At 47.2% G+C, this 15,352-nt stretch overlaps 1 pseudogene; it reads right to left on the bottom strand.

The window, feature by feature from the left end:
• Positions 1-393: 393 nt before the first annotated feature.
• The window catches only part of LOC121837310, a 65,504-nt pseudogene continuing 50,545 nt past the window's right edge, over positions 394-15,352 (bottom strand).

Raw genomic sequence — 15,352 nt, 5'->3', positions numbered from 1 at the left:
GATCGAATGTCATTCACCACTTGGCGAATCAGCTCGTGATCCTGATTTTGCTCGTGGCGCGTGCACGTGCAGCGTGCCATATTAAACACAAGGATTGGCCGAGCTGTAATGCCATTTTGCTTAAATGTCAATTAACGTGCCCGTCTTACAGGGGTATAAATCATACACAGTCGATTTCGTGAATCAAAGATGACGTAGGGGGATCAACTCGCTAGTATAAATCGCTCATTTCCGCTGATATGCTTTCGAAGAAATTGACTTTTCCTGTTGCGGAGAAGGTGTTTAATGTCGCCATTAGAGCCTCGGGTTTGGCTTTCTTCAAGGTGAATAAACAGATTTTTGAACAGGGTATAGTCATCCACTGTAGCGTGCCGTTCATTTGGTATGTTAGCTTCATTTGTTGATGGCGTGGAGAATGGTTTCGGAAAAACCGGGGTGTCCGATGTTCCGAGCCCAGAAATAAGCAAAGTTCTTTGGTCCAGCAAGTTGAGTCAAATGAAGCTCTGTGGCTTGCAAGATCAATAAGCATTAGCTCTCGCATCACCTGATCGTGTATACACCTGATAGGCGCGTCGCTCATAGTTGACGTTATCGAATCTGCCGCTACGTCGCTTACACATACTAATATTTTGTTTATGCCTGTTTGCACTTTAACGGTTCTTTCTACAAACTTATAATTTATTAAAAGGATTATCACATAGCCAAATTAACGGCGGATGCATTTCGTGTCTACTCCGGCAGCTGGTCCCCGGTTGTCACACTCGTTCTTCGGCGAGTCCCCGACCGGGTGGAGTGGAGCTGCGACGTTTATTATGCCACGCAGTTGGCACTCTCGGACGGTTTCGGGTATCCCCTGTGCGTGACAGGGACATCCCGGGTCAGCAGTACGAATTGCGTGCGGCGCCGAAGAAATGAGCGAGCCAACAAACCAACACGAAGCATAACTACGACGTGAGTTGGAACAGCAATCTCCGCCGCCTTATCCTCGACGTCGACTTACGCAATACGCAATCGGAAATAATATGTGCCACAGACTGCGCCTCGCCGTCCCGAGCAGCTATATACCCCATTCAGCCCTAAGCTGACGGTGTGGTGGAAGATACATACCGGTCATGAACTCGTCTTTCGTCACCTGATCACGCTCTCGCCCACACCCACGCGCAGAGATCGGGGTCATCAACACCGCCTAGAATGACCAAAGCCTGTCCGCTATCATTCGACGTCATCACACTAAGATCAGGCACAGATGCGGATTAAATACAAGTGCCGCCTCAGCGTTCGGTTGTGCCTCATGTCCAATCCAATCAACGCGTCGAACGCTCGGACTCGTGCTCGGGCTGGATAGGCCTTTCCGAAATCAGAGAGTTTTAGGGAGCCGTTCTCGCACATCCGAAACTGTACGATAGGCCCTTCGGTAGGAACTGCGGATGCGCTACCGCAGATGATTCGCACATGCGCAGTTTTGACCGGAGGGCCCATCGTACAGTTTCGAATGTGCGAGAACGGCTCCCTAAAACGTTCCTATATGTGGCGCCCCCCCCCCCCCCCCCCCCCCCCCCCGGTTTGTCTGACGCATTTTAACGTTCTGATGCGCGACACGTGAGTTTTCCCGGGAATCAAACACCAACCTGTGGTTCAGTGATTCAGTTTTGCGATTTTAAAACGCAGGAAGACAGAAGGAAAGCAAAACAAAATATGTGATTATCTCGTTTTGTGTTTCGTTATATTTTTTCTGCGATCCGAGCTCTTAATGGTAAGACAGAGTGAATCCTGCCGCTTCCAGAAAGGGTTTGATTTGGCACGAGCGTACGACGAAACGGCCAAGGGCTGGATGCTCCAAAAAGTTCTCTTGAATACAAATACAGCGGGTACGTGTAATTTAGGATAAAGTTACAGATACAGAGATGCATTTGCCTTTTATGTAACAAAGTTTTCCCGAAGATTCTTCCTGAAAAAAAAAAAATCTCAAAAAGGTTTTTCAAAATACAGATACAAATACATGAAGACTAGGACTGGGCACTTGATCGATTAACTTACCTATGAATGGAGTATTGCTTTAATCGCGATTAAATTTCTTAACCGGTTATTCGGGTAAATTTTGACAAACAAAAATGTATCAATTTAGCGCCTTCACCACGCAGACATGGACAAGTACGTTTGTATGAAAGCTCACTTAATAGTAATAAGTAATAGTTTGTTACTTTGGGTGTCTATTGACTGCTCTCAACTACACATTAAGTTTGATTTCAAATCCGAAATTGTGCATTGCGCCGTTTATCCCAAATTCATCACAGAAAAAAAGAAAAACTTTTTTTTTTTAATTTTAAAAAATAAATATGCGTGTGAATGAACGAAACCGCGATTAATCGTTTATTTAATCGATTAAAGGGTGGCGATTAATTAAGTTCAAACTTTTAATCGACGCTCAGCCCTAATAGAGGCATACATTTTGTTTTTCCAAACTGTGGTGGATGCGGAGAGTGGAGTTCAGACAAATGCAAATGGCAGGGCTTGTATGTCTTTATGCCAGCATGTTCACCACCCTTTACCTCGAATCCTTCATCTATTCACAGCTACCATTCAGAATGCAACTAAAAAAGGCATTAGAGAGTTTTCGTAGATAGTAGGCTGTGGAAAGCGGGCTCCGCGGGCGCGTGCTCAGTTCATGCCTCGATGCGACGGCACGAGCTCCCGCTAGCGAATCGGAGCTCTAGCGCACGTTCTACTACAAGTTCCTACTTTCGTCACTCATGGAGAACCACATGGGTACCGAAAAAAAAATGGCGGCTTGCCATGCTTTAGAAAATCTGTCAGCCCGATACTAACCCTGTTTTACCGTGAAGGTGGGCACACATTCACAGCCAAATAGGGTTCTGAGATGAGCTTAGATTGCTATTATTGCAATGACCGTTCTTTGAACCACCTTTGTTTTCTTTTGTCTTTTTTAATATTTTTATATTTTTAATATTTTGGTTGTTATGATATATTTTAGATAGGGTTGTGCGGTCGTGCATACTACAAATTCTGTAGCCCCTTGCTCTAATATAGGTCATTTTCAGTTTATCGTAAAAACGGACAGTTAATTTACGACAGCAAAGGTGACGAGATCCCTAAGCCAGGCAAAAGTATCGCGATACAAGCGATACATGACAAATGTACCTAACTACTAAAATACAAATACATACTTTTTCGAGAATCTCGATGCAGAGATACTTAAAAAAAGTATCTCCGTATTTTAGAAGTACAAGGAAGTACTTCTAAAAAACTATCGCGATACATTTGTATCGCACGCGATACTTCCCAGGCCACACAATTCCTTCCCCAGAGATCTCCAGGAATTATCCGGAAAGCCGAGATGGCGCCATTGTACTATGATGACGCTCGTGGAAGAGCAGTTAGCTCACAAGCCTCGTCGATCACCGGTCTTGTTTATTTAAAAAAAAAATTGATTGTGGGTATGTTTATACAGCCTTGAATTTACTCTGCCATCAACGAGCGACTTGTCTCTCAGCTCTAGATGAACAATTTAGCCAGCGCAGTACAACTGCTAGCCTGGGGTCTTTAACGTGCACCACGCAGTAGTGATACACGACCGCACGCCGGTACGATGCTCATCCGGATCGAAACAGGCAGGGGTGGGAATTGAACGCAGGATCCTGGGTTCTGCAGCGCGAGCTTTCGCCCTCTGTGCTCCGGGCTGGAGTGCCCTAGCCCACTCGGCCACCGATCCCCCTTGATTATTCTAAGTGGTGCTGGGGGTTCAGGCATACCCTCCTCTATATTGACAAAGCCTGACAGATTGCCATGAGACGCGGCCGCCGAAGGCGAAAAGGTAGATCGGCAGACGACAAATGAGAGGAGACTAGGGAGGCTCAAGTGAGGGTGGGTGCAACTGCTAGATCGGCGATCGCGGGACATGGACGCCATTTAATTGCTAAATTTTGCTGGGAGTCTATGGGGCAAAGGGTCGTTTTCTTTCCTAACTCGGGTCATAAAAGCCCATTAAGGTGCTTGAAAAATTTACACAAGGTATAAATGATTACTTTTCCATAGCCACCAGTTTTGTTGCGATAGGTTAAGTATTTGTTTAACGCGAAAAATGATAAATTCCGCCATCTTGGACGTTGCTGCTTGTCTGGCAACTTTGCTTTCTCCGCTCGACGTTTGCAATTCTCGGAGCGAGAAGGAAGCGAGAGAGGCTGCGCCAAGGCGCTCGTTGCTTGCAATGGGAGGCGAGAGGAGGAAAGGCGCATGGAGCAACCGAGTTGCAACAGAGCGGGCGCCTGCTCTCGTGCAGGCAACACTGGCGCATATCCTTTCTCGAATCCTCTCCCTCAGGCGCCGCCATTAAATTGCAAACGCTCTCCAGGTTTTGAGTTGCGCCCACCCTCACTACAGCCTCCCTAGAGGAGACTCACGTAACGGGCGCCCCGCAGCGGCGAGATGCCGAAACACACTTCTCCCGAGCGATTGAATGTCCGCTCGTGCTCCTCGCGTTCCTTGCGCGTCCTCGCCGCTGAAAAAGCTGTGCGTTAACTACCAGCTTTCCCGAAAGATGCTCCGTGCTACCAGATCCTCGCGCTCCAAATAGGCAACCGGCCGCTCTACGGCTCCGTCCTCGAACTGCCAGGCTTTGCGAGTATAGTGGAGGCTATGGTTCGGGCGATGAAAGGGATCGAGGCGATTGATCGGCCCGCGAGCGCGTAGTTCCCACCGCACTGTCAGCTTAGGGGGGGGGGGGGGGGGGGGGGGGGGGGAGCGCAGTGCGAATGCGCTCCCGCGTCCAACACGTGCTCTATCACGCAGCGCTACACAAGTCCCGCAAAGGCGAAAAAAGAAGGGGCGGAGCTCCGCGAGGCACGCAGCGCAAACACAAAGCGGCAGCGAGGCGTCGTCGCCTCTGGAAACAAACTTAGCGGATATGGCAGAAAGCTTCCTCCATTCCGCCGGAGGCGACCGTATCCGGAAAAGCACGCCCCAAGCAGATCGAGATGGGTCTTTTTTTTTTTTTTCTTCTTTGGCATGTATTTTTGGTTACGCAAGGACTGCATTACGACCGACGAAGTAAATAAGACGGCTTATAGCTTCTTCGCCTTTGCGCTCGCGGTTTATTCGCAGCTTAGTGTGAGCCGCTGATCGCCAGGATCCCCCGTAAGCGAGACGCGTTGATCTAAGTGTCGTTTATTTGTGGGGCTTTTATTTTTTGGTCCCATTGCGTAGTGATCCGTGGGGTATTCAGTGAGTCTCTGGTCGCGCAGTTCGTTGACTGACTAACACTAATTCTGGACCAGCGTAACCTTTGGCAAAAAAGTTGTACATTAAAAAGTACGCTAATTTCGTTCTTCCGTCAAAGAAAAAAAAAGTATGCGTGAAGTGCATTTTTAATGTTCTGCAATTTTCTTTAAGTATGTCAGGTATATCTTTTTATAGATTTAAGTACACTTTTTTATACAAGACATAAATGAGTTGTAAATGAAAAGTCAAATAAACGTAGTTCAAAATGCATTACAGTCCGCTTTAACTTAAGGCTTGGCGGATCCTATTGCTACTTCGCTCGCGACAACCCTTACGCGGTTTGCCTTATAAAGTTTGCCGTCAATGATATTCCTATCAGTAATAATGGGAGGTATACAATACACCGCATTGAACGAAGCCGCACTATTTAGGGATACGCAGAAATCAGAATTAATTATGGATTTCGAAATACAGAATGCCGGCATCCTCTTTTCAAACCTGGCCTTCTCCATTATTTACCCATTGTCATTTTCGAAAAAAATTATGAATGGCTTAAAGCAAGGTTGCAGACAAGTTGACTTTGATGCAGGAATTTGAACAGTAGAGAACTGGGAGCAATCTGGGAATACAACAGTAATCTACACGTGTTTGGAGATTCGTGTCGTGTTGTCCCGCCTACTCTCCAGGATTAATGTACCCATCCCGAAGAGGTCGTTGTTTACTACACAAGCCCCCTCGCCTAGCTCCTCGAGTGCAGGTGTAAGCACGCATCCCTCAACTTGTCCTTTTCCTCAGGCGGACGGTGTACACCGAGCAAACAACAAAACGGCGTGCGGGGCTTTCTAACGAAGACAAATTCGCTTCGAGTTTTCACTTTTGCCCGCCTCATGGCGAACTCCCGTCCTAAGTAAGCCATCCACTTTACGCGCCCCGCGCGCAGACTGGTTGAAGAGGCAACAAATACTTGCCAGACGACAGATCTGCCGAGGAACCAAGAAAGGGCTCGAGCCTCCCGCTACTTCCGCGGCAGAGGCAGATTCCGTCGTCGGAGTAATTAGCTATTTACGACGTGGAGCCAGGCAACCGCCGCAACAGCAGTTCTCCATAGAGCAGCGGACGAGCACCGCATAAAATTCGCCCAAGGTGCCCAGACTTCTCTTCTTGTTATTTTTATACCTTTTTTGGATTTAAATTTGTCGGTTTATAATGCCGCGAACCTTGGCCGTACACCGTCGACGAGCCGGCGGTGTAATGGAGGGGCATTAGCGTGCGCTGTTGGCAGTGAATTCGAGCGGAATGTTCCTTCCTCTGGGCCTGGGCTCACGGGAGCGGTGATGCCCTGAACCGTGCGTTTGAACGTCGAAGTTTACGAGTCGAAGGGAGGCGCGTTTACGTCGTTCGTGACGCCACCGCTGCCGTTCGTTTCGAGAAGATGATGAGCGTTCACGAGGAGAGAGAGAAAGAGAGAGGAGACCCGAACGAAGGAGCTATAATCGTCGTCGTAGATGGTGTGCGGGTGAGCGCTAGTGCTTGCGTACGGAAACGGTCTTGACGTTCAACGGGAAACGCTGGTTATTAGGGGCATGGTATGTGGGCGAACATTGCAAAGTAATTGCTCTCGTTGGAAGGAATGCTGACCCTTCGCGTTCAAACTGAACGGCGGCGAATCGGGCAGAAGGAAATGGGGGGGGGGGGGGGGGGGGGGGGGGGGGGCGAGGGCGGTAGACACTGCAAGGTTATGGCTCTTGCTTGAAGGGATGCTGACCCTTGGTATCCAAACTGAACGGCGGTCATAATGCAGTCTTTTTTTTTTATTTTAGTTTGGCGGGAACGAGTTAGGTAATAATAAAGTTTTTTTTTTTCTATTAAACTAAGTTTTCTAACTTTCTAATTGTATTGACGTGGAAGGCTCGCGCTCCCGTTTCGAAGCGTACTTTGAGATGCTTGCCCACAGGTTTGCATCAAAGGGAGAGTGCGTGATACTAGGCAATGACAACGTAAAAAAACATTAGCGAAGTACTTTTTTTCACCGTTTGAGTAAAAAATGTATGCCATAAAATGAATTTACAACGAAGAAAACACCTTTAGGGCTCTATTTGCGGCGCGAAACTATGTTGTAGTTTGCGCCCACGGGAGCCCGCGGAAAAGTGTCAACTGGCAGTCACGTGGTGATTTCCGTCTTTCGGGGGCTTCCTATGGGCTCTAAAAGTTACTTATCACTCTTAAATTTTTTTTGCTGCACGTCTCTTTAGGAAAATATTGTTATGTTTGACGTATACCAAATATAAGAAAATCCTCGCTTCCGCTTTGAATCATACGATAACAGACAAAAGCCTCGCCATTTTCTGTTCGAAGGGGCGCGGTGTCACAAGGCGGTTCTCTCAAAGCGACGCCGCTGCTCGACGATCACGAGGTCTGCTGCCCTTCGACGTGCAGCGGCGTCGCTTTGGGGAAACCGACATGTTAGGAACTAAAGCACGTGACATCGAGCCCCTTCGAACAGAAAACGGCGAAGCTTTTGTCTGTTATCGTACGATTCAAACGGAAGTGACGATTTTCCTATTCTTGGTGTTTGTCTAACATCCAAATAGTTAACTAAAAAGAAGTGCCAAAAAGAAAGATTAATATGCAACTTTTATAACCCATAAGAAACACCCGAAAGGGCGCAAGCACCACATGCCTGGTGTCCAGTCACGTGACTGCTAGTTGCCACTTTTCCGCGGGCTCCCATAAGCGCCCATTACAAATTCGTTTCGCACCGTAAATATAGCTCTAAATGTTTGTTTTTTATTGTGGTAAATTCATTTTATGACATCCTTTTTTCATCCTAGCTGTTTAAATTTTTTCTCCCTCCGCATATGTTCTTTAGGAAACGAATTAATTAAGAAGTTCAGAGCGTTTTTTTTTTTTTTTTTTTCTTTTTTCTCACTTCGGAGCCTCGGGGCACGATTCCTAGCTGGTAGGCCTCCTGCGCTGAAGCTTTGAAAAAACTGTGGCGCCCTCATTTTGGGTAGTGCAAGCTCGCGCGATTGGGCCTCGCACTAGTTATGGCACCTTCGCTGAGCCTTTTTCTCTTTGGGTAGTGCTACAGAATGGACAAAACACATTTGGACGTCTGAAATCGGCTAGATTGAACGACGCAAGGCGATCGAAAGTGCCAGCGTTTTGCTACCGCCGCTATGTCTCTGGATGATGACGTCAAAACAACTGGCGTCCCGACGCTTCCCCCCCCCCCCCCCCCCCCCCCCCCCCCCCCCCCTTTTTTCTTTTTTTTTTTGAAACCCGTGAAACGGTAGTTTGTAACTCATGCATTCAGCGTTTGAGGTTTGACCTGTGCTTCGGCGGCATTCGAATTTTCGTTACTTCTTTGTATTTTGCTTGTGATCTCGCGTTCCACACCACAGCACAGCAGGTACGCTTCTGCATCCGTGACAGAGGTATACCCCATTCACACGGTCAACATAAAGGTGCCTTTAACGTAGGTCCCATTGCTATCGGCGAATCAGCCCGTGCTCTTGGATCGCGAGCACTCGCCACGCGCGGAAGATCGTTAATTCATTGGCCGCAGAGAATAAAGGTCGCTCAGCTAAAGGTCCCTTTACGGTCGTGGGAATGTCGTGTGAAATCATAAAGGTCCCTTTAGCAAAGGCACCTTTATGGCCAGCGGCGAATCAGTTCGGGATCCTCCGAACGTGGCACTTCGGGCGCTTCGTATGCGGAGCGCAAGTTTGTCAGCTTCTTCTTTTTCTGCAGGAGTTGTATTGACGTCAGAACGCCGATCTCTCATTGGCTCTGATTGAAAGATAGTGGGCAAACCTCAAAGCAGCTCGCTTTGAGGTCTACCCACTGTCCTTCAATCAGAGCCGATCAGAGATCGGTGTTGTGATGTCAACACAACCAGCGCAAAAAAGAGGCAGACAAACTTGCGCTCCGTATATCTTTAAAGCGGCACCGCTCATTCTCCCTCATTCTTGTGGGTTCAGAACACAAGGAAGATAGAACGAACGCAAAACAAATTTGATGCCCACTCCTTTTTTTTTTTTCTTCATATCGTCCTGTTTTTTTTTTCTTTGTTTTTTCGCGTTCTTAAATCTCAATATGTCAAATCAACGTTAACTTCTTTTTCTAGTCATCAGTCCTAATTTCCCGCGCCTCACATCGGATCGCGGTGATGTGATTGCTGCGCCATTTGCGCCAAACTGCGCCTAAGTGCTTACCTTAAACATTTCGACAAAAAGCCTTACCTTGTTGCGTCCTGCTACATTGTGCCATGATTTGAGGAGCTTGCGCCAACATTGAGCTAAAAGTCGATATCACGTGAAATAGAATAGAATAGCTCAGGCGCCTCAACACGGCCAGATTGATACGGTAGGTTTCCGCGAATTGTTCAAATTTTTTATTATCGCGTCAAATAATTATTTTATCTTTATCACACACTGTCAGTACTCGAAAGTTTCACAATATTTCTTATCGGCGTGGTCCTCTTCTGCCAAGTTAGCTAGTTTCGTTGAGCGCGTTTAACAACGGGCGCTGATGTGCTACAGTGAAGCGACAACCGATAAATAGACGTAGCGATTTTGCGCATCATGTTCTGCCGCAGCGCACCCGCGTGCTAAAGGGAAAGCACCTTTCCAAAGCTGGGCGTGGCACGATCTCTGAATATTGGCTGAACTCAATAGAGCGATTATGCAGCGAAGAACCGACGAACTCCGCCCGGCGCGGCGCGTTCGCTTAGCGCGCGGCGCAATAACTGTTCTGACGACAAGCACAGAGCGAACACCGCCGGGCGAAATTCGTCGTTTTTTCCCACTCTACAGTATTCTGACCATATCTTTCTAAGATTACAGATTTAACAAAGGTAATTGAGTATAGCTAAACGATGGGTATGGACTGATCTAGGTTTATTTTTTATGCCAACTCTTTTCTTTAGTTAATACCTCCAAAGTGCTTCCGACCCTACTCAATTAGCTTAATGCACATAATATTCATCCTTCGACATCAACAGTGAAAGATACTAGTGATATTTTTTTTCTTGTTGAGTGAATTAGCATAGCATTTTCTAAATAAATATTCCACTCAATTTCCTCATTTATGAGTTGCAGTTATAGACGTTGAGAATGAATTTAGTGAATGAGTATAGTATTAGAGTCGTGCTATATATTCTCAGGAAGAAAGAAGAAGTGGGGCTCAGACGGAAAGGCCTATCGAGCCCGAGCACGAGTCTGAGCGTTCGACATGTTGATTTGATTGGACATGAGGCACAACCGAAGGCTGAGGCGGCACTCGCGTTCAATCCGTGTTTGACTGCGTGCGTCGAGAACCGAAAGCGAGTCACCGACACATCTGTGCTTCGTGTGAAGCGTGGAATCCAATTCAAGGAATCATCTTGGCACGCGATATAAGCAGCAGGGATGTCCTGGTTTCTCGCAGCCGCAACGCAGTCAAACGCCACTGTCTGAACCAGGCTTTAGTGTGATGACGTCGAAATGATAGCGGACAGGCTTTGATCATTCTAAGCGGTGATGATGACCCCGCTCTCTGCGCGTGGGTATGGGCAAGAGCGTGATCAGGTGACGAAAGACGAGTGTATGACTGGTATAGCTTCCACCACACTGTCAGCTTAGGGCTGAAAGGGGTATATAGCTGTTCAGGATGGCGAGGCGCAGTCGGTGACACATATTAGACAGTTTTAGTATAGCGTTGCATGGCTCTTACGTACGCAATACGCAATAGTATAGCGTACGCTAAAAATGACCTGCTCGGGCCGAATTTAGTTGTGCGTTACGTTTTCGAGTGAACACCGCGCATGATCTTGGTTAAATTTGCTAGAGCCGTAGAATTCCCCGTACTTATAGCGCAACCATGCTCCTGGAAAGAAATATTGAAAAAGAGAAAGTGTCCAATCATTTTATTTCAGGTTAAATCAAGCCACAGCTGCCTCGTCAAGCGCGCTTTTCTGCGGGGTACAGAGGCTACGAGTACGAGTGCGTAGCCAAATTCGATCACGGAGCCTCCGTCAGTCGCCCCGTGGAAACGGCACCTTTTATCAATGCTATTGCGGAATGAAAATCATGACCCTGATGTCCAGTGCATAGCGAGAACTTCGGCGATTTCTTTTAGAGTCGTTCGTCCGTCGGCGATGAACTGTGGGAATAGGCTTAGCGTTAAGCAGATCGCAGCGTCGACGAACACTGCGAGTGGCGAACATTTCCACTGTGCACTCCTTGAGCTGCAGGGCGATCTGATTCGACCGTGGTAGGTCCCAGAAAGAATTGCCGAGCTGAACACCACGCAATTTCACGTAACACAGAACTTCGAAAACACCACGTCGCTCTTGCTGCGCCAGTCGAGGCAACCGCCATCTTGAAACTGGCGCTCTCGTTGGGTCCGAGATCTCTCGAGAGCGTCCTGCAAGGCCCGCTAGCCAGCAACGCAAAATCCCCAGCGTTGCGTGCGTACGCAATACGCTAGCCCTTCCATTGCGTTCTGCGCATGCGCACTCACGACCCGCAATCTCCTTGCGTACGCAAAGCTATAGCGTACGGTCCACTAAAACTGTCTATTATTTCCGATCGCGTATTGCGTAAGTCGACGTCGAGGATAAGGCGGCGGAGATTGCTGTTCCAACTCACGTCGTAGTTACGCTTCGTGTTGGTTTGGGGGCTGGCTCATTTCTTCGGCGCCGCACGCAAGTCGTACCGCTGACCCGGGATGTCCCTGTCACGCACAGGGGATACCTGACACCGTCCGAGAGCCCCGGCTGCTTGGCATAATAAACTTCGCAGCTCCACCCCACCCGGTCGGGGACTCGCCGAAGAGCGAGTGTGACGACCTGGGACCAGTTGCCGGCGGACACGAAAGGCGTCCGCCGTCAAATCGGCTATTTAATAATCCGTTTCATAGATTATATATTTGTAGAAACAACCATTAAAACACAAACAGGCATAAACAATATATCTGCATATGTAAGCGATCTAGTGGCAGATTCGATCACGTCAGCTATGAGCGACGCGCCTGTTAGGTTTACACGGTTAGGTGATGCGAGAGCAGACTTGTACCGTACGCATTACAAGCAATCAAATTACTTGTAATTGATTACTTTTTGGAGTAATTTAGTAATCAGTTGATTACTTTTATTAGGCAGTAATGACAAGAGTAATCTGATTACTTTTTGAAGTAATAAAATTACTTTTAATCGTTACAATTTGTCGACGGCCCCCCACGCCTTTTTTTATAAAATGACAAAAATAAAATTTGCTTTTTTTTTTCGAACGGAAAAAAGAAAGGTTTTTGCGGAGCTGTAGGAAACGAGGTCAATCTCTTTCTATATACAGTTTCTGTGGAATGTTCGTTTTTTGTTTTTGTTTTTCGAGCTGGGACTGGGAGTGGGAAACTGCAGGGAAGCCACAGCGTGTGACAAAGGCATTCAGGGCGAAGTTTGAGGAAGGAGAATGTAGCTTTGTGAGTCCTTCGTTCAAACTAGCCCCCTCACGCACGCACACACAGAAATAAAAAAATAAAAAAAATCCTGCTTAGGGTACCTACTCGCAGCCCGTAGGAGAACTAGAACCGAAGAATGCCTAAAGCGCATGCAAAATATAACAAAGGCAGTTGAAATATTTCCCCATTTCCCATACGTGGTCTTTGTGACAAGCAATGTTTTGAGTTGAGAAGTGGTCGGGGCGATCTCTTCCGCTAATGGGTACTACACATGATCCGTTTCAAATCCTGGAGCTGCTGCTCTTTTGTATAACATGCGAGCTCATCCACATGTGAATAATAAAATGAGTGAAGCAAACTTCGAGCGACAACCCTTGCTCAGGCTTAACAAGATCTAGAACCCCCTCCGCTCCCCCCCCCCCTCCCCCCACACACAGACACACACTGGCGAACGCCCAAATCATTGAACGTCTTCAAACGAATTCTATGCTTGTGTCCGCATTGTGAAGGTGCAACGACCACGAAGAGGGAACCAGTTTTTCTTGCCAAAATTCCGAAAGGGGTCTATTAGACCCCTTTCGGAATTTTGGCAACACTAAAAAAAAATTTAGCCGGAATAGTAAAACATCTAGCAACATTGGGTGATCACCGCCATTACGCAGGGTTCGACTCATTCGACCGGTCGGCGTGCAGCGTAGCCGCCGTAGCGTTTTGAGCTATGGCTTGTGCGCGTGTTTTCCCGATCACCTGTTGGTCTAATGATCTATCGATACTGCCACATATAAGTGACAGAGAGGTGGAGCAGTTCTACAGGAGCCGGTCAGGCACAAACCGGTGCATGGAAAGAAGCTACAACTTCTTCGTCGAAGCATACGCGGTCCCCGCATCGATAAGGGCTAACTACTCACGGAACAGGCAAGTTCTTTCTTGTTTTGTGGTGATTTTTTTAGTAACATTCCATTATTTTAATACAGTTAATCATAGTGATCGAGCTTTTAGCGTGGCCACTCCGAACGACCCGGTACGCTGCCCCCGTTGTGAGCTTGTCGCTCGGTGATAGCCGAGAACTCGCTCGTTTCGTTTTTCGTACCCCTCCAATAAACTTACGACCAGGTACCAGTAACTGCAAAATGTGCCTCACGAGTCACAACCTTGAGTGTTCAAGAAATCGCAATCGCAAATCGTACAGAACAGCAGAAAAGGTTGTACAGATGGGTGGCAGGCAGCATTTTAAATTCCTTCCTCGGTAACCTTTTAAAGACTAAGAAGTTAAGCGGTTTATGGCATTGCTCTCAAAGCTAGAGTAGACTTTTCAGAACCACTGATGTATTGGGTTTATCTGACGGCGTTTGTAAACGTACCACGTTTGTTTGAACCCACTGGAAATGCGATATTGCAACAAAAAAAAAAAAGTGTGCTGGAACTGATCTTTATTTGCACAGAAAATATGCACAGCTGTTAGAGTGTAAAACCGATGTATAATTTTTTTTTTATCCCATTCAGTGCAGGAAGTTTCTTCATCAAGGGTTCCTGCTACCGAAGCAAGAGGAAGACCCAGGAACAACAAACAATGTGTTCAGGAATAAAAACCGTTGAATAGAATAACAATTGTTGAACATGCTCTAAACACCAACTCTTTGGCTGCATTCTCACAAATTTCCAAACTGATTAGTAGCGTAACGTCCCTAAACGTCTAGCGGTACGGCCTTGGCAATCTGTTTAGGCCACCACTCCAAAAGTTCCCACGATCGCAAGGCGGGTTGGAGTGATCTTCAGGTTCGGTGTACACGGCATTTAGTCTGTACACCCCTCCACCCGACGTCTGTTTTCTGGAAAACTCTTTATCGGCGTGAGTAAAGGAAATTAACTTGCGTAAGAAGTAATCATGCATCTGCACGCCGAAAAAGTACCTAAAATGGCCTTGGTTGCAGTGAAGAAGCACTGAAGGAGGGAGGCGCTCGCGCATGCGAGCCGCGCACTGAACCGCGGCCGTACCTTTCTAGTTAAAGAGGGGGCTCGACACACGGCCACACTACTACAACATATAATCGTTTGCGATGCGTCCGCTTACGGATGATAAGAACGTTTTCTTGTCTAACCCGCAAAAGTTTTGTAAACAACACGAAGACTCGGTTTTTCTTTTTGAACACTTTAGAACCTGTCTGACACGCACCTTTTTTCCGTCTCCGTCAACGTATCCATCCTGCGTACACAAAGGTACGCAGCAATGCGATGGCATATTGATGCGGTGCGCGCAGACTGGGACTCAAAGTGTAAGCAGCACCGTTGGAGGCGGTAAGATGCAGGCGGTTCTGGCGGAACCCTTGCGTGATGGCGGCGGACCTAGTTGCAGTTGCGTGCAACAGGTGGCGCTCTACTCCGAAAGGGGTCGATACTTGTGCAAATGTGAAGTATAGGTTGGAAGTAGTTCATTGTTATGAGCGCTAAAGATGTGTCTTCACACAATAAAGTAATACGAAAAGTAACGATTACTTCTTTAAGTAATGTCCAATTACTTTTGCCGTCGAGTGATCAAGTAATCTAATCGAATCCTTTTTAGCCAAGAGTAATAGTAATTGCAATCGATTACTTTTTTTTAGCAACGTGTACAAGACTGTGAGAGCTGATACTTATTGGTCTTGCAAGCACCGAGCTTCTTTCTACTCAGCTTGCTGGG

Source organism: Ixodes scapularis, unplaced genomic scaffold, assembly GCF_016920785.2.
Source record: "Ixodes scapularis isolate PalLabHiFi unplaced genomic scaffold, ASM1692078v2 PGA_scaffold0__279_contigs__length_252992795, whole genome shotgun sequence".
Taxonomy (NCBI): Eukaryota; Metazoa; Arthropoda; class Arachnida; order Ixodida; family Ixodidae; genus Ixodes; species Ixodes scapularis.
The sequence above is the reverse complement of the archived record's forward strand: the minus strand, read 5'-3'. Positions and strand labels throughout refer to the sequence as shown.